The sequence below is a fragment of the Podarcis raffonei genome, chromosome 6, assembly GCF_027172205.1.
Source record: "Podarcis raffonei isolate rPodRaf1 chromosome 6, rPodRaf1.pri, whole genome shotgun sequence".
In the NCBI taxonomy this organism is placed as follows: domain Eukaryota; kingdom Metazoa; phylum Chordata; class Lepidosauria; order Squamata; family Lacertidae; genus Podarcis; species Podarcis raffonei.
Window position 1 is genome coordinate 7,370,208 of NC_070607.1, and position 18,058 is coordinate 7,388,265.

At 46.6% G+C, this 18,058-nt stretch overlaps 1 protein-coding gene and 1 long non-coding RNA gene across 6 annotated transcripts in view; both read left to right on the forward strand.

Annotated features, from left to right (window-relative positions):
• CACNA1E (calcium voltage-gated channel subunit alpha1 E) overlaps positions 1–18,058 on the forward strand; it is a 484,689-nt gene that overhangs the window by 111,337 nt on the left and 355,294 nt on the right. The window lies entirely within an intron of this gene.
• Positions 9,304–11,619, forward strand: LOC128415292 (uncharacterized). Its single transcript, XR_008330907.1, has 2 exons — positions 9,304–9,924; positions 11,497–11,619. It is a non-coding gene; the product is annotated as an uncharacterized LOC128415292 (long non-coding RNA).

Below are 18,058 nucleotides of genomic sequence, written 5' to 3' on the forward strand. Positions count from 1 at the left end.
CGGGTCACCTTCAAAGGTAGCCCCACGTAGAGCATGTTTCAGTAGTCCAAGCAGGAGATAACTAGAGCATGCACCACTCTGGCAATACAGTCTGCGGGCAGGTAGGGTCTCAGCCTGCACACCAGGTGCAGCTGGTACAACTGCCCTGGACACAGAATTGACCTGCGCTTTCATGGACAGCTGTGAGTCCAAAATGACTCCGTGGTCCTTCATGCCAGGCGGAGCTGCCCCAACTGGATATGACAAGGCAGGCAGGCAGGTAAGGGCAGGATGAAGTTGTCAGGGCCTTGCCTCATTTTGGAGTAAATGGGACCAGCTCCCAAGGCTTCCTTTTCAAGTGGCAGTATAACAGTTCTGCTCCTTTGCCACCTCAGCTGCTTGGTCTTGTGCCGGATTCAAGACACCATCAAATGGTAGAGATCAGCTGTCAGGGAAAGGGCTTGGCCAAAGTATCAATTGTAGAGCTGACTTAATTCCTCCCTGCAAAACGAAAGGTCTGAAAATTTTTCACTGCACGTTTTGAAGTCGAGTGTTCTCCAGCCATTTTCTGGAGGCTCAAATATTATCCAAACACCGGATCTCTGTTTTTTTAAAATGCCCACCAATGTTTGATATCACTATGGCAATATTTTGACTGCTGCTACTTGTCGGGATTGGCTGGTTGGCCTGCAATGTTGATTAGCGTTTTACAGAACTAGCAACTGAGGGTGTAAGGCAGAGGTTGGGGAGGAACACTTTTCACATATCTGTGCCTGCCAAGGCCTCCCTGCACCTGCCTTGAAATCCTTGCAGATTGCAAACAAATCTAGTGGCATGATGGAGTGCGCAGTCCGTTCACACAGGGTGCAGGGTTGGGCTTTGCCGAGAAGGTAACCTAGAACACTCCTCCCCTCAAATTCTCCTGTGGCTGCACCTTGCAAAGGACATGGCTGGAGGGCATGTAATTCTCATCACCAAATTCCCATCTCTAGATTTTTTGGAATTCACTTTTACTTAATTGCTGCAGGTTGTTTTATCCCTTCCCCACCAAAAATTGTTTAATCCGGGCCTTCCTGACCAGGTTAGTAAAGTCCTGTTTTCTAAGAGTTGCATACAATGTTTAGTCGTTTAGTCGTGTCCGACTCTTTGTGACCCCCTGGACCAGAGCACGCCAGGCACTCCTGTCTTCCACTGCCTCCCGCAGTTTGGTCAGACTCATATTGGTAACTTCGAGAACACTCCTTGCGCCCTCCATCTTTCCCAACATCAGGGTCTTTGCCAGGGAGTCTTCTCTTCTCATGAGGTGGCCAAAGTCTTGGAGCCTCAGCTTCAGGATCTGTGCTTCCAGTGAGCACTCAGGGCTGATTTCCTTCAGAATGGATAGATTTGATCTTCTTGCAGTCCATGGGATTCTCAAGAATCCCCTCCAGCACCATAATTCAAAAGCTTCAAGTCTTCGGTGATCAGCTTTCTTTATGGTCCAGCTCTCACTTCCATACTTCACTACTGGGAAAACCATAGCTTTAACTATACAGACCTTTGTCGGCAAGGTGATGTCTCTGCTTTTTAAGATGCTGTCTAGGTTTGTCATTGCTTTTCTCCCAAGAAGCAAGCGTCTTTTGATTTTGGGACTGCTATCACCATCTGCAGTGATAGAAGGGCTAAATGTTTTTAATATCCCTCCTTGTCCTGGTGTCATCCGTTACTTGAGGGCTGTTAAGTCATGTACAGAGCCTCCATGAAGACTTTGGGAGGATCAAAGTACAAAAATCTCCATAATTCTAGTTATTGTACCAAAAATGTTTAAACCAGTACTTTTTGAGTGTGGGTTGAATCATTCAGTTTCTGAATACCATAATATGTGGATGTTACTATGCGATAGTAGCAGCTCCTTATATTGTAATTATTGTACTAGGAGGTGGATTGGCCCTGTGCCTCTTAGCCCAGCCAGAATTGGGCTGCAGGAAGAGCTGGGAGAAGCTCCTGCCATACTGGCTTTAGCTTTGTGTTGGAGACCTGCAATTCACATGCTGATAACTGCTCTTGGCCAGTGGGAAAGGGCTACTGCTCTGTGATAGATCTGCATACAGAGGGTCCCACTTGCTCCATATCAAATCCTGGAGATCTTGCTTTTAATCAAGATTCAATGGCAAAAAGTCATCAAGGAGCTGGGGGTTGGGGAGCAGCAGTTTACCCCACTCTGGCTATAGTCGAAATCTCACTTCTTCCTTCCACCTGGTTTGGCGTCTGGTTGTGGGGCTGCTCACAAATCAAGACTGATCCCATAGCCGTGGTGGTGCTTCTGTAACGCATTGTTTTTTTGGGGTCTCTTTCTTCATAAAGCCTTGAGGGCCTCTTAAAACATTATAGGTTTTAGGTGTATAGCTAAATAGAAAAAGTTAACCAGATACAGGTTTGCAGACATAGGCAAGAACTGGCTGTAGCTCCACACTATCTGTAACATAAATACCATATACAGTACTTGAGGCAAATTCAGGTTTGCCTCTGGGATGTGGATGGTGCTTTGGTCTAAACTGCAGAGCCTAGGGCTTGCCGATCAGAAGGTCGGCGGTTCGAATCCCTGCGACGGGGTGAGCTCCCATTGCTTGGTCCCTGCTCCTGACCACCTAGCAGTTCAAAAGCACGTCAAAGTGCAAGTAGATAAATAGGTAGCGCTCCCGTGGGAAGGTAAACTGTGTTTCCGTTCCCCGCTCTAGTTCGCCATTAGTCATGTTGGCCACATGACCTGGAAGCTGTCTGCAGCCAAAGGCCGGCTCCCTTGGCCTATAGAGCGAGATGAGCGCGCAACCCCAGAGTCGTCCGTGACTGGACTTAACAGTCAGGGCTACCTTTAACTTTACCTTTAATATGTGAAAGCCATTTCCGAACTAGAGAGGAGAGGGGGTTGCGGGCTAACCCCTCCCACACTCCACTCGCGGGGGCTGGCCTTTTGCCCCGCGAGAACAGAGGAATCCCCGGGCGTGCCTGCAACCCTGCCCGCCAATCGGCGGGCCGGGGAGGCGTGGCCTAGCCCATTTAAGGCCAGGCACGCCTGGGGACCGCCCTCTTTGCCCCGTTCCAGCTGACCGGTTTTCACATCCCACCCACCCTTTAGGCTTAGCTAGGTATGACCTTGCTATGGACTCCGGTTGGTTGCCGCAAGGGGCCTGGTAGGAATTTTTCCAACTTGGCGCACTTCCAGCCTTTTGGTTTTTTCGCCTACCTCGTAGCAAACGTCACAACTTCCTCGGTATTGGCGGTTAGGCATTGGCAGGGGTAATTGTTATGCAAATGAGGGGGGAGGAAGCGCCATCACCTTCCCCCAATGAAAAGGGGTAGTCCGGTAGAGGACTCCGGGGGGCGTTGGCTTGTGCGAAACCTAGGGAGGTAAGGGCCTCCGGCACGCCCCCGAGCAGTGACACCCGTGGGATCCTAGTTGGCGTACTTCAACAGGACCCCCACGGCTTGTGGATAACCCTTCCCGGTCTCCATGCCGGGTAGTCGATAGGAGCCAATGCCTAAGGCCAATACCTTTCAATTCTGTAATCAATAAAGTTGTGGCCTTTTTATGCCCATTAACCTTAAATAATGTGTCCCGTGTCTTTATTTCACATGGGGGAGGGGACTTGCCACGCAAGTGGACCTCAGTGAAAAGCAAACTGAGTTGCTCGTCTTCCTCTTTCAAGCTCATTATATTTATATACGTAATTGGTATGGTTTTACTTCCCAAGTTTAAGCCTCTCCTTACCCTTTGGCACTAGAAAAAGTGCAATGTGACTTTGGGCACAAGATAGATATGAAATGGGATTGAGCAAGCTTCAGGAGCAAGATCAGTGCCTTATTACTGGCAGTGAGCCAGGTGCGTGTGTGTGTGTGTGTGTGTCCGCGTCTCAAATTAATAAATAATTGGCAGGCAGAAGACAGAGGAAAGGGGGTCACTCATTAATATGCAGCTTAATACCTACAGCGGCTGTTTCTCTAATTAACACCCTGTCGTCCTGTTTGATACTAATGAGATCTATCAACTGTCTTTGCTGCCTGATCGGGGCATCGGTTTTGGTTGGATGTGAGATCCATCTGTGCATCTCTACGGCATGGAAAATGCAGAACTGAAGAACTTGTGATCCACTGACATGATCGTGACTCACCAGGCAGACATAGCAGGCCCACCAAATATTCAGAAAGTCAGCTTTTGTTGCCATATTTGGTACATGTGTGTGGGGAGGGATATTGTGGTATGTGAGTGACAAACACAATACGTGGCTGATGAGCGGCACTTGGCTTGGGGGCTCACCGACTTTGCAGGCCAACTCAAAGATGTGCCTTTGAGAAGAGCTCCTTCATCTTGTGTGCAGAAAGGGCAAAGGAGAAGCTTAATCACTGTGGTGCTTCACAGGCCACCCGCTGTCTCCAATGCACTGGAATGGCTTGATTTGTTCCTGAGTGAAGTTTGGGGATTGTTGCATAGGAAGCTGTCTTGTCAGGCCATCAAAGCCCTACACCAGGATTTTGCAAACTTGGGTCTCCAGCTTATTTTGGAGTACAACTCCCATCACCCCTAGCTAGCAGGACCAGTGGCCAGAGATGATGGGAATTGTCCAAAAACAGCTGGAGACCCAAGTTTGGGAAACCCTGGAGAGCTGATTTCAGACATGGGTCTCTCCCAATCCAACATGGAAGTGCCAAGAATGAACTGGGGACCATTTGTATGCAAAGCAGGAATTTCAGTCCCTACCACTGAGCAAAGGCCCTTCCAGGTTTTGTAGGGGATGGAGGAGGAGCAAAGGGAATTAAATAGAACCAATGCACTGTGGAGGAAATAAGACTTGATTTTGAGGGGCTGGGGGTTAAGCGGTTGGCAGCAGTGCATGATGAAGGAATAGATACCTGATAATGGAACACTCTGCTTGAAAGACCATTTCTGCCTGAGTTAAAATGGATCTTTTTTCTAGACGTATGTGAAACTTAGGGACACGGGTGGCGCTGTGGTCTAAACCACAGAGCCTAGGACTTGCCGATCAAAAGGTCGGTGGTTTGAATCCCCGGGACGGGGTGAGCTCCCATTGCTCGGTCCCTGCTCCTGCCAACCTAGCAGTTCGAAAGCACGTCAAAGTGCGATAAATAGGTACCGCTCCGGGGGGAAGGTAAACGTTGTTTCCGTGTGCTGCTCCGGATCGCCAGAAGCGGCTTAGTCACGCTGGCCACATGACCCGGAAGCTGTATGCCGGCTCCCTCGGCCAATAAAGCGAGACGAGCACCACAACCCCAGAGTCAGTCATGACTGGACCTAATGGTCAGGGGTCCCTTTACCTTTACCTATGTGAAACTTAGAAGATAAATTCCACAAAGAAAACGGCCAGCCTGAGCCAGGGTTGCCTAGAATTTCTAGCTCTCCAGACACGCCATGGAAGTTGCTTGCAGGTGGGAATGGAAGTTCAAAAAGGCCTAGAGGTCTCACTAGGCCTTCCCAGAGTCATATAGATCTGTTGTCAGGGCTTACAGGGCTCTGGACGGGCTGTAGCCTGCATAGCATGGGTCAGGTCTTTCTCTGCATCCCTACAGAATCTGTGCTTCATCTGCCGTAAGGACGGCCATTTTGTAACTTTCAGGATCAGTTCTGCGAAAAGCTGTACCATTTGTGACAAGGATGTTACCTGCTCATGACAGCAACATGCCCGTTTATACTAACTGCATGCAGAAAGAATGTAAAGGCTAGCTATGGCTCTTCCATTGGTGATAAGTTTATTTGTCTGGCCTTTGAGGCTGAAGATGCTTCCCACGGCATGTATAAACATGTTTTTTTTTAAAAAAAATACATTAATCGTGAGCAATTAGCTTTTCTGAAGTATTAGCCTAGATACCTCTCAACTTCAAGTAGCTCCATCTGTTCCAAAAAGCAAGCGATTGGCTTAAAAGGAATAATATTTAAAAATAGATTCACATGTGTACACACATTCAGCTTGCTTACACACATCACACTCTCTACATCAGTGTAAGCCCACACAATGTTGTGTTCTTGCAGCATTGGATTATCGTGTTCAATCCTGTCAATTCTCCTGAATCTCTCAGTGGCTTTAGAGACCATTGACCCCAAAGAATCCTAATGGAGTTGGGGCCATCAATTTATGGCAGGTTCACTCCTATCTACAGGTTCCAGGCTGTAGTATTGACAGTTGATTTACAGGGTGCCACAGAGTACAATTTTGTCCCCAGTGCTATGTAATATCTATATAAAGCCCCTGTGGGCAGTCATTAGGAGATCTGGGGCAATCGGTTGCCTGTATGCTGCAGACACCCAGCTCTATTTCTCTTTAACACCTGAAAGAGGAGAAGCTGTGCGTTTCCTAAACTGGTACTTTGGATGCAGTCATGTTCTGGATAAGGGCTAATAAACTTCAGCAGAATTGTGACCAGATTGAGACCCTTGGGAAGGGCAGTTCCCAGGTCCAGGAATTGCATTATTTGCAAGATAAAATTGGGCTGTACTCCCTTGGAAGGAATAGTTGCATAATTTGGGGGTGTTCATAGATCTATCACTGTCATGACAGGAGTGAGCCAGCAGTAAATCACACCAAGAAAGTGGAGTTAACTCTTTATTAGCTAAACCAGGGTCTGCACAGGAGTGTCAGGTCTAATGAGCACAGCAGCTCATCTCCAGTAAGTCTTACACCCATGAAGTGCCGGATATTTTCGTGTATAACACTCCCCCGTGTATAAGACAACCCCTATTTTTTGACCAACTAAGTTTAAGACCAACTAAGTTAGTTCTTGGTATAAGCTTTTCGTTAGTTCTTGGTATGAGCTTTCTGTAACTTGACCTATTTTTTGAGACTCCAAATTAAGGAAATGGGGGGGAGATTTCCTGTAGTTGTTGAGGTTTTTTTTGGGGGGGGGATTGCCGACAATCACTCACCCGCCTGACCACCTCTGTCAATCACATGCCTCGACAAAACCGCAAATCGTCTGCCAGCCACCGCCAAACCCCTGCCCAATTCCTGCCGCAGCAGGCAATCACCGGCAGGCCTTGCCACAACCACCCGCTGAAAATCTCCTGCTTGCGGCTGCCACCAATCACCCGTCCCCCCTCTGCACTATCCGTGTAGAAGACGACCCCCAATTTGTAACATTTTTTAACAATAAAAAAACATTGTCTTATACACGGAACAATACCGTAGTTGCTGAGACTGAAGGTACCCACCTGTCAGGGGACTGCCATTGGAACAGGGGAGGGAGGCAGGGGGGCTGTTGGAATACAGAGAGCCTCCGAAGCTCCTGAGAAGTTTCTCTTCCAGTGGTGGGAAAAGCTACACCTCCAGCGGAGAAGAGAGGGAAGGGGCCAGCCTAGTCAGGAAAGGGCTTGAGGAGGCTGCTGAGAGCCCCAGCGCCTTACCTCGCTGGGCTGGGCAGGAGGGACACATGCCCCTTCCGTCGCCCAGCTTGCACAGAGGGGAAAACACAAAGAGGGGAGGTGGAGGCTTGGGGTACCGAAGTTCTTATGCTGGGGGAGAAGCCGGAAGGGGCCACTCCCAGATTCTGCAAGTGACTAAGATGGACATGAACTTTGTTGATCTGCACTGTAAATAGTTTGCACAATAAAACCTGTAAAAGACAGGTTGGAGTCCTGCCTGTTTACTCACAAGCAACCACCAACAGCATCTGATACTGCCTATCCACAGCTGCCTAAGTCCCTTCCTCTCCAGCGTTTCCCCACAGCATCTGCATGCAGCTAACTTCTCCTCTGCCTTTTTCATGACTCTCCTAGTTCTGGGAGGCCAGGAGAAGGGGAGCTTGTTGCAGCAGGAAGGGGAGAAACCCATGTCTCTTCGCCAGCTGGAGTCATTTCTCATCTTGGCCTCCCTCCTCTCCTGCTTCAACTTCTGCCTCTGATTTTGGACTTCTCTCTCCCAGCTCACTAAGCCCTATTACCTCTTCAGATTCCAACACCTCCGCCTCCCAGTCTTCTCCCTCTTCTCCCTCTGACCACTTATCCCTGGTCTCTGGGCCTTCTTCCCTTGGGGTTTCCCCAGCTGGTTCCTCCCACTGTTCTCCTGTATCCGTAATGTGTTACTCCAAGCCCAAATGAGCTCAGTGGCTCGGAGCACCTTGATGCCTGCTCCCACCTTTATTTTGCCATTTTACTCTTAAGTATGTATCCCCTTAGAAACTCAGGAAGCTGCCTATTAACAGATCAACTATTTGCCCATCTAGTCCTGAGTTTTCCACTTCTACCTACAGCAGCTACTCCTATGTCTCAAGCACAGCTGTCTTTCACATCACCTGCTATCTGATCCTTTTAAGTGGAGCCAGAGGTGGAGCTAGCTGCTCCGGCATCCGGAGCAGCACACATGCTGTGCACCTGGGGTGCGTGGTGACAGCAGGAGGCCCCATTAGCTAAAGTGGTGCTTCAGGCTAAGAACAGTTTCAGGTTAAGAACGGACATCCAGAATGAATTAAGTACTTAACCCGACGTACCACTGTATAAGTAAATAAAGTAGATTAGCCAAAATGCTGAGTTGTTGAGGTCTGTTACGCAAGCTGTGCAAACTCTGTGGATCCCTAAGTGTGCCAGTGTCTGTTGGCATTGGTCGCTGTGATGTTTGGGCTGAAGAAAGCTTTTGAAGCTCCCGAACGATCGACCAGGAGGGAGGGAACATGCCAGTCGGGCATGTGTCTCTGCCAGGGTCCTACTCGAGTGTAGGACGAGCTCCTGACAGGGGCTATCCACCCGTGGGGGTGGAGCTAGCTGCCCATGGGGGCGGGGCAAGCATCCCAGGGGAGTGCCGCCTGTGGCAAGCGTCCCAGAGGGGCAACGCGGTGATGTCACCCCCCTCAGGGATGACACCCAGGGAGAGCTGCCCCCACTGCACCCCCCTTCCTCCTCCAGTGAGTGGAGCTGCCAGGAATTGAACATGGGATCTTCCACATTCAGAATTATGTCTTCTGCTTCTGAACTATATATATATAGATAGATAGATAGATAGATAGATAGATATTTATTAGAGTTTTACAAAATGAAAAAAGAAAAAAGAAAGAATACAAGTAAAAAATAATTCCATCCTTCCATCACATTCTTTCATTTGCCTAATTCCCGGACCTCCTCAAACCTCCCTTTTTGTATTCCAATTTAATTTGTTAGTTCAGCAAATCCTTCCCCTCTTTACTTATCCTAATCTTTAATCTTAAAATAATGTAACATTAGATTTTTATCTATTAATAGTCCAATTTTTTCATACTCCTTATAGCATTATAGCTAAAAACCACATAACTTTTCATCCAACACCATTCTAACATTCATTAATTTTACAATATTTCTGTAAGTAGTCTTTAAATTTCTTCCAATCTTCTTCCACCGACTCTTCTCCCTGGTCTCAGATTCTGCCAGTCGTTTCTGCCAATTCCATATAGTCCATCACCTTCATCTGCCATTCTTCCAAGGTGGGTAAATCTTGGGTCTTCCAATACTTTGCGATAAGTATTCTTGCTGCTGTTGTAGCATACATAAAGAAAGTTCTATCCTTCTTTGGCACCAATTGGCCGACAATGCCCAGGAGAAAGGCCTCTGGTTTCTTCAGGAAGGTATATTTAAATACCTTTTTCATTTCATTATATATCATCTCCCAGAAAACCTTAATCCTTGGGCACGTCCACCAAAGGTGAAAGAATGTACCTTCTGTTTCTTTACATTTCCAACATTTGTTATCGGGCAAATGATAAATTTTTGCCAGCTTGACTGGGGTCATGTACCACCTGTATATCATTTTCATGATATTCTCTCTTAAGGCATTGCATGCCGTAAACTTCATACCTGTGGTCCATAACTGTTCCCAGTCAGCAAACATAATATTATGTCCAACATCTTGTGCCCACTTAATCATAGCAGATTTCACCGTTTCATCCTGTGTATTCCATTTCAACAGCAAGTTATACATCCTTGACAAAATCTTAGTTTTGGGCTCTAACAGTTCTGTTTCCAATTTTGATTTTTCCACCTGGATTCTGCTACTGAACTATAGACTCGCCCTCTTCCCCGGAACAATGAGAACGCACACCTCTGAAAGTGCACCCACACAATTCATCACTTGTTGGTTGCAGCACTGTTGACTGACAGTTTCTTCACATGAAACAGCCACTGTAGATCAAGCACCACCAAGGATAGTCTCATATGCCATAATGTGTGAAATAAAATACTTTTCTTGGGGACAGTTTACATGTTCTGCTATCATTCCTTGAGGGATAAGACACTGGGGGGTGAATATGCATAAATCTTCATCATAAACAGCAAAGAGTCTTGTGACACCTTTAAAGGCTAATAACTCTGTTATGGCAAAAGCATTCATGGACTGCAGTCCATTTCACCAGATGTATGACGTGTCATCCTTAGTTTATAGGGGTGAGACTGTAAAAACACTTTTTGTTGCCTTTGCTACAAAAGACAAAGCACAGCCAATCCTTCTGAAAATATCGTCATAGTTTTGCTAATGGAGTTCACAGCCAGTATGTTTTTCAATACAGTCACACTTTATCTTTTTTATATATATATAAAATTTTTATTAAGATTTTTACATTACAAAATAGAAAAAGAAAAAAGAAAAAATGCAAAATAAAAGTTGTTAAAAACAATCAATCTTTTCATCACATTATTTTTCATTTACTTGTTTCTCGGACCTCCTCGGACCTCCCTTTTTTGTATTCCAATTCAATTTATTAGCTCAGCAGTTTCTTTCCCTCTATATTCTACCCAAATCTTTAATCTTAAATTATTATAACCTTGAATTTTTACTTATAAAAAACCACATTTTCATATTCTTTTATACCATTACAGCTAGAAACCACTTAATTTCAATCCAACATCATTCTAAGATTCATTAATTTTACAATGTCTCTGTAGGTAGTCTTTAAATTTCTTCCAGTCTTCTTCCATTGATTCTTCTCCCTGATCTCGGATCCTACCAGTCATTTCTGCCAACTCCATGTAATCCATCACCTTCATCTGCCATTCTTCCAGAGTGGGTAAATCTTGTGTCTTCCAATATTTTGCAATAAGTATTCTTGCTGCTGTTGTAGCATACATAAATAAAGTTCTATCCTTCTTTAACACCAATTGGTCAACTATGCCCAGGAGAAAGGCCTCTGGTTTCTTCAAGAAGGTATATTTAAATACCTTTTTCAATTCATTATATATCGTCTCCCAGAAAGCCTTAATCCTTGGGCACGTCCACCAAAGGTGAAAGAATGTACCTTCAGTTTCTTTACATTTCCAACATTTATTATCGGGCAAATGGTAGATTTTTGCTAGCTTGACTGGGGTCATGTACCACCTGTATATCATTTTCATAATATTCTCTCTTAAGGCATTACATGCCGTAAACTTCATACCTGTGGTCCATAACTGTTCCCAGTCAGCAAACATAATATTGTGTCCAACATCTTGTGCCCATTTAATCATAACAGATTTCACCGTTTCATCCTGAGTATTCCATTGCAACAGCAAGTTATACATCCTTGACAAATTCTTAGTTTTGGGTTCTAACAGTTCTGTTTCTAATTTTGATTTTTCCACCTGGAAGCCAATTTTCTTGTCCAAATTATATGCCTCCATTATCTGATAATAATGAAGCCAGTCTCACACTTTGTTCTTTAGTTTCTCAAAACTCTGCAGTTTTAGTCTATCTCCATCTTGTTCCAAAATTTCCCAATATTTTGGCCATTTAGCCTCCATATTGAGCTTTTTCTGGGCTTTCGCTTCCATCGGTGACAGCCACCTTGGGGTTTTATTTTCCAATAGATCCTGTATCCACACTTTATCTTTTTAGGTGTTCGGCATTTAAATTGCTTTTGCTATATCCAAAGAGATATATAAAGAGGCCTTCAGAGTACAGTCATACCTTGGAAGTTGAATGGAATTCATTCTGGAAGTCCGTTTGACTTCCAAAACGTCTGGAAACCAAAGCGCAGCTTCTGATTAGCTGCAGGAAGCTGCCAAAGCCCTGTTGGACGTTCGGCTTCCAAAAATAGTTCACAAACAGGAACAGTCACTTCCAGGTTTGTGGCGTTCGGGAGCCAAAACGTTCAGAGAACTAAGCTGTTCGAAAACCAAGGTATGACTGTATATCAGCTAGATGGAAAATAACCTTTTCAATGCAAAGGTCATGTGCTTGTACTCTACTCTTAATGGTCATGGCTATTATAAATGATCTAATTAATAGAGCAGACCACACTTTCATTATTTAGACAGTAGGCGCCTTTTGGTCTCAGCTACCAAGAGTTATGGCCGTTATATCCTCCCTATTTTGGTATTCATGTCACTAATGCTCTGCTCGTGGTTTCCAAAGACAGAATTTAATCAGCAAAATACTGTGTTAAAGTAACATTTAGCTGCAATCCCCCAGAGCTGGAAAATTCATGGGGAAAGGTACCAAATCTCTCAGAAGAGCTTTTTACTTCTCTGATTATGATATCAGATCTTACAGATGACATCAGCTTTGTTCTGTGCACTCTGGTCTAGTAAGAACAAGCCAGATCAGCTTAACTCCTGATGTGTCTCCACACTTTCATCTGTCCCCTCCCTTTGGATGATTAAAAATGCTCCTAAGTTGCTACTTACTGTTACTTACTACTTACTTACTTACGGTGACTTACTGTTTTAGGTAACTTCTGCCATCAAAGCAGAAGTCATCAGTTGAAACCAATGGAAGCACCCCTGTTCTTCTACAAAAAGGGTGCTCCTGATTGACTTCCTTGGGTTCTAGTAAGTAGCATCTTCTATAACATGCTGCAAGCTCTGCCATAGGGGTCATACTCTCCCCACTGTTGCAAACTGGCTCTGAATAATACCGGATACTGGGGACCAACAAGAAGCAGGAGAAGGTTCTCTCTTGTTGGAGGTCCTCAATCAGGGGCTGGTTTGGAAGGATTGCAAGACCTCCTCCATTTCCAGCCTGCTTGTCAACTCCCCAGGAGCACCTATTTGGTCAATATCTTGACGAGCAAGAACTTGATCAAATCTGAGAAATTCTTATTATTGTTAACTAATAAGAAAATGATAGCAACTGATGCTTAATACATACCACCCAACATTTCTCCAATGAAAATAGGGACATTCTGGGATCAAATCAGAAACCAGGATGGCTGCTGTAAATCTAGGACTGTCTCTGGAAAATAGGGACACTTGGAGGGTCTGTCAATATTGCTTTTCTGTTTGTGCGTATTGTTTGCATTAATGGAATATGAAAGAAACGAATGAGTGAGCAATGATGAAATGCACTCAGTGGACTTTGGTTGCTTGCAGACTTGGAATTAGATGAGCATGCTTAGTATGCGAACTTAGGAAGCCAACTTGTTCCTAAGTCAGAGGATTAGTCTGCCTAGGCCAGGACTGTCTGCTCCAAGGGCCAGCACCCTTCTAGAGTCTCGGTCTGATTTCTTTCCCAGTTCTCTAACCAATTAGTTGGAGATGCTAGGAGCTGAAGCCTGGGACTTTCTGCGTGCTCAATGTGTGGTCTTCAAGGAAATCAGTTTTGCCTCCACCAACACAAATGCACATGCTGCTAATTGCAATACGTTACATGGTGTTTAAAACAACAACACAAAACCATAGGTGCTGTAGAAAATGCATAAATATATACTGGCCCTCCCTCCTGTTTGATTTATATGACAACAGTAATGTCAACACTATGCTAAAAATAAAATCTCAAAGCTAGAAACTGGGGGAGGAGGGGAAGGCCAAATGTAATTAGACACCCACTAGTTGAAATAAATAAGTCTAGACATTTGTTTCAAAACAGAATCAGTCAAGGATAACTGCTGGTAAAGAGTTCAGATGGAACAAGAAGAGAAAAGGCACAATAGTGAAAAACAGAGGAAGGAGTATGGTGTTTAATAAGCAACGACGTGTCAGAAGGGTGCAAAAACCAAGAAAGAGAATACAGAAAAATCAGAGGAGTAAGATCAGTAGGGTTAGAGAGCAGACACATTTAAAAGTACCGTATTTTTCGCCCTATAGGATGCACCGTCCCATAAGGCGCACCTAGTTTTTTGGGGGGGAAATAAAGGGGAAAAAATTATTTCCCCCCCAGGCGCGGGGCAAGCCCGAGCTTCCCCCGACCCCAGCCCCCAAACAGGCAGCTCTCTGCAAGCCGTGGGAGCCCAGCGCTGGCTCCCGCTGCTTGCTGAGAGGTCCGCGAAGCCTGGATGCGCTGAGCTCAGTGCGGACAGGCTTCAGCATGCAGGCAACTCTCCGCAAGCAGTGGGAGCGCTCCCGCTGCTTGTGGAGAGGTCCACAAAGCCTGGACGCGCTGAGCTCAGCGCGCACGGGCTTCAGCATGCAGGCAACTCTCCGCAAGCAGCGGGAGCGCTCCTGCTGCTTGTGGAGAGGTCCACGAAGCCTGGACGCACTGAGCTCAGCGCGCGTGGGCTTCAGCATGCAGGCAACTCTCCGCAAGCAGCGGGAGCGCTCCCGCTGCTTGTGGAGAGGTCCACGAAGCCTGGACACACTGAGCTCAGCGCGGACAGGCTTCAGCATGCAGGCAACTCTCCGCAAGCAGCGGGAGCGCTCCTGCTGCTTGTGGAGAGGTCCATGAAGCCTGGACACACTGAGCTCAGCGTGCGTGGGCTTCAGCATGCAGGCAACTCTCCGCAAGCAGCGGGAGCGCTCCCGCTGCTTGCGGAGAGGTCCACGAAGCCTGGATGCGCTGAGCTCAGTGCGCGCAGGCTTCAGCATGCAGGCAACTCTCCGCAAGCAGTGGGGGCACTCCTGCTGCTTGCGGAGAGGTCCGCGAAGCCTGGACGCACTGAGCTCAGCGCGCGTGGGCTTCAGCATGCAGGCAACTCTCCGCAAGCAGCAGGAGCGCTCCCGCTGCTTGCGGAGAGGTCCGCAAAGCCTGCATTCGCCCCATAGGACGCACACACATTTCCCCTTCATTTTTGGAGGGGAAAAAGTGCGTCCTATAGGGCGAAAAATACGGTAATGAGCAGAATCTGAAACTAAATGTGGAAAAGAAGAAGCGTCCAAAAGCAAAAAGCATGATTATATTTGCATGTGTAGGGAAATAAGATTGGCACCAGATTGCAAATCTAGTGTAGTGCTGTGGTTAGAGTGTTGAAACTGGTAGACCAGGGTTCATTTCCTACTCAGTTATGTAACTCGGTGGTGGGTGAGTCTTGGGCCACTCAGGGCAAATCTACACTATTCAGTTATAATGTTAAGAATGCGTTATAAAAATGTGGCACCAGGGGGTGCTGCAGAGCAGCGATCCATCAGCAGTGGGAAATTGCGTTGAGAGCCATATAACTTTTTAAAATAGCCTTTAATAGTGTTTTTACAGATCTGTGTAGATCCAGCCTCAGTCTCAGCAAAACCACACCGTGAGGATAAAATGGGGAGGAAGCGAACTATCTTGCGACAACGGTGGTGTCCCTAGAGGCAAAAAATGATCTTGTAGCATGGTTCTTGTAGCTGGTTGCACAACAGATTGCTGTAGCCCCAATGCCAGCTGTTGCACAACTGGTTGCACAACAAGCTCCTTTAGTGCAACTGTTGTGTTGGATTTCATATTTCAATCTCGCCTTAACACTGGCAGTCTGAAAGCACTGAATCTGAGCCAAAGTGTACAGCTCAGGACTTGCTTGTCCTCAGTGCACAGGAATTGTAGTGATCTGATACTGTGCAGAGTCTTACATAAAAACCTTCCTGTTACAAAGCTTTTAGAAATCATTTTTGGGACTGTATGTAGGGCTGTGGGTATCTGTTAGCAGGACGTTCCTAAAATAGCAACACCTGTTTCATTTGTGCAGACTGTATCCCCCCCCCTTCTGAATTTATCGTTCTCAGTATGTATGCATGTGAGTCTCAACAGCAGATGCAGTTCTGAAATTCTATTTAAAGACTGACAGTTTCCACTTTCGAAGCGAAGTACAGGGCATCAGACAATATATTAAATAATGGGTGATTATTTTGTGCCTCCTTGGATATGGTGCTGAAACACACTTGCCTAAGGCTTAGCCCAGGAAATTGCCATGTTTTCCAGGAGACGGAGCTGAGAATATTGTGTCAATCAACTGAAATGACAAATATTTTTAGGTGATCGGAGGAGCCATATGCCATCTCTGCGTGAGAACAGCCTTCTGTTAGTTCCAGATGGTGGCCATTGACAAATTGTCAGACACTGCAGCCCATACCAAGTCTGACAGAGGCTAGATCCAGATGTCATCCGGTTTGTAACAATGGCTTTAGCATCATGATGTTTTTTAGCTGTTTGTGCTGCATGTTTGGTTGTTCGAATTATGGGCTCGCCCTCACTTCCCCTTGTCCTATGCCTATAAAGCCTGGGTTTGAGAAGTTTCCCACTTGCCCCAAACTTTCTAGGCATGGGTCCAAGTGTCATGGGCTGGTTGGACGCAGAGGAAAGGTGGGAGGCATCAACTGGGGAACCCCCAAGGGAAGAAGGCTCAGAGCTCAGGGTTTGGTGGTGGGACGACAATGACTGGTCAGAGGGAGAAGACTGGGAGGTGTCAGAAGCTAAAGAGGTAGCAGGCCTTAGTGAGAAGGGAGAGTCTGTGGCAGAGACAAGTCCAGAATCAGAAGTTTTTTTAAAAAAAATAGCTCAGCAATAATACATTGGACGCTCAGGTTGCGAACGTGATCCGTGCGGGAAGCACGTCCGCAACCCGCAGTGTCCGCAACCCGCAGCGCCGCGTCTGTGTCAGACTTGCGTTCGACTGAACTACTCCTCTGGTCAAGTCCTCCGACGTAATTAACGACCTGAGCCTTTGATGAGGCTCCAGGCACATTTCCCCATTACGCAGAGTATACAGCAGCAGGGAAGGACGAGAAATATGAGCTACATGCTAAGAGTTTTATTTTCTAACTACGCAGACAGAAAAGAAAAATACATCCTTTCTCTGTGAGAGCAGAGAAGCAACAAAGAAAACAGGAGACCAGTAACAACAACATCCGTCTCCTGTCTCCCGTGAGACTTTCAACACTCTGGAATCCCTGGAATGTAAACAGAGTCTTGTGACTCCAAGCACTGCCAGTGGCACAAACAGAAACCAAACAATCTGCGCACGCTCAGGTTGTGATTAGGCACGTCTGCGCATGCGCAAAGGGTGATTTAGCACTTCTGCGCATGCGCAAGTGCCAAAACCCGGAAGGACCCGTTCTGGTACTTCCAGGTTTGGTGTGGTGCGCAACGCAACCCGAAATCGCGCAACCCGAAGTGTCTGTAACCCGAGGTATGACTGTATGAGGGTTTTTTGTTTTTTAAGCACCCTGTGAAATTTGAATTACAGAGCTTTCAGGTCAAATGGCGAGAATGGCTTCTGGCATTTGCCCCTTGACAGCTTCATGGAAACACAGTCCCCAAATATTTTGACATTTTCAGAACAGCAAGACTTTCATAGCACACCGCTCACCCTTATACTGTGTTATGGCTCGCTCTTTACTACTGTGAGCTACACAGGCTGTGCTTCTGAATACAAGCATGATTAAAAGGACGCAAGAAGCACCTGTCTGCAGGTTCAAAATTGGGAGCCTCCTTTCCTCCTCCTGTTTGGGAGCCCAGGGTGACAACAGACCCACCAAACCCATTACCCCTGCCTGTTGTTTGTTCCTTGTGGTGGCAATTCCGGGGTACCCCTCTTAAAGGGGTTATATACAGTGGTACCTCCGGTTGCGAATGGGATCCATTCCGGAGCCCCGTTCGCAACCTGAGCAGAACACAACCCGCACATACGTAGACGTGACTCACTGCTTCTGCGCATGCGTGTGACATCATTTTGCATGTCTGCGCATGCGCGAGCGACGAAACCCAGAAGTAACCCTTTGCGTGGCAAGTCCCCTCCCCCATGTGAAATGAAGACACTGGACACATTATTTAAGGTTAATGGGCATAAAAGGCCACAACTTTATTGATTACAGAATTGAAAGGTATTGGCTTTAGGCATTGGCTCCTATCGACTACCCGGCATGGAGACCGGGAAGGGTTATCCACAAGCCGTGGGGGTCCTGTTGAAGTACGCAAACTAGGGTCCCACGGGTGTCACCGCTCGGGGGCGTGCCGGAGGCCCTCACCTCCCTAGG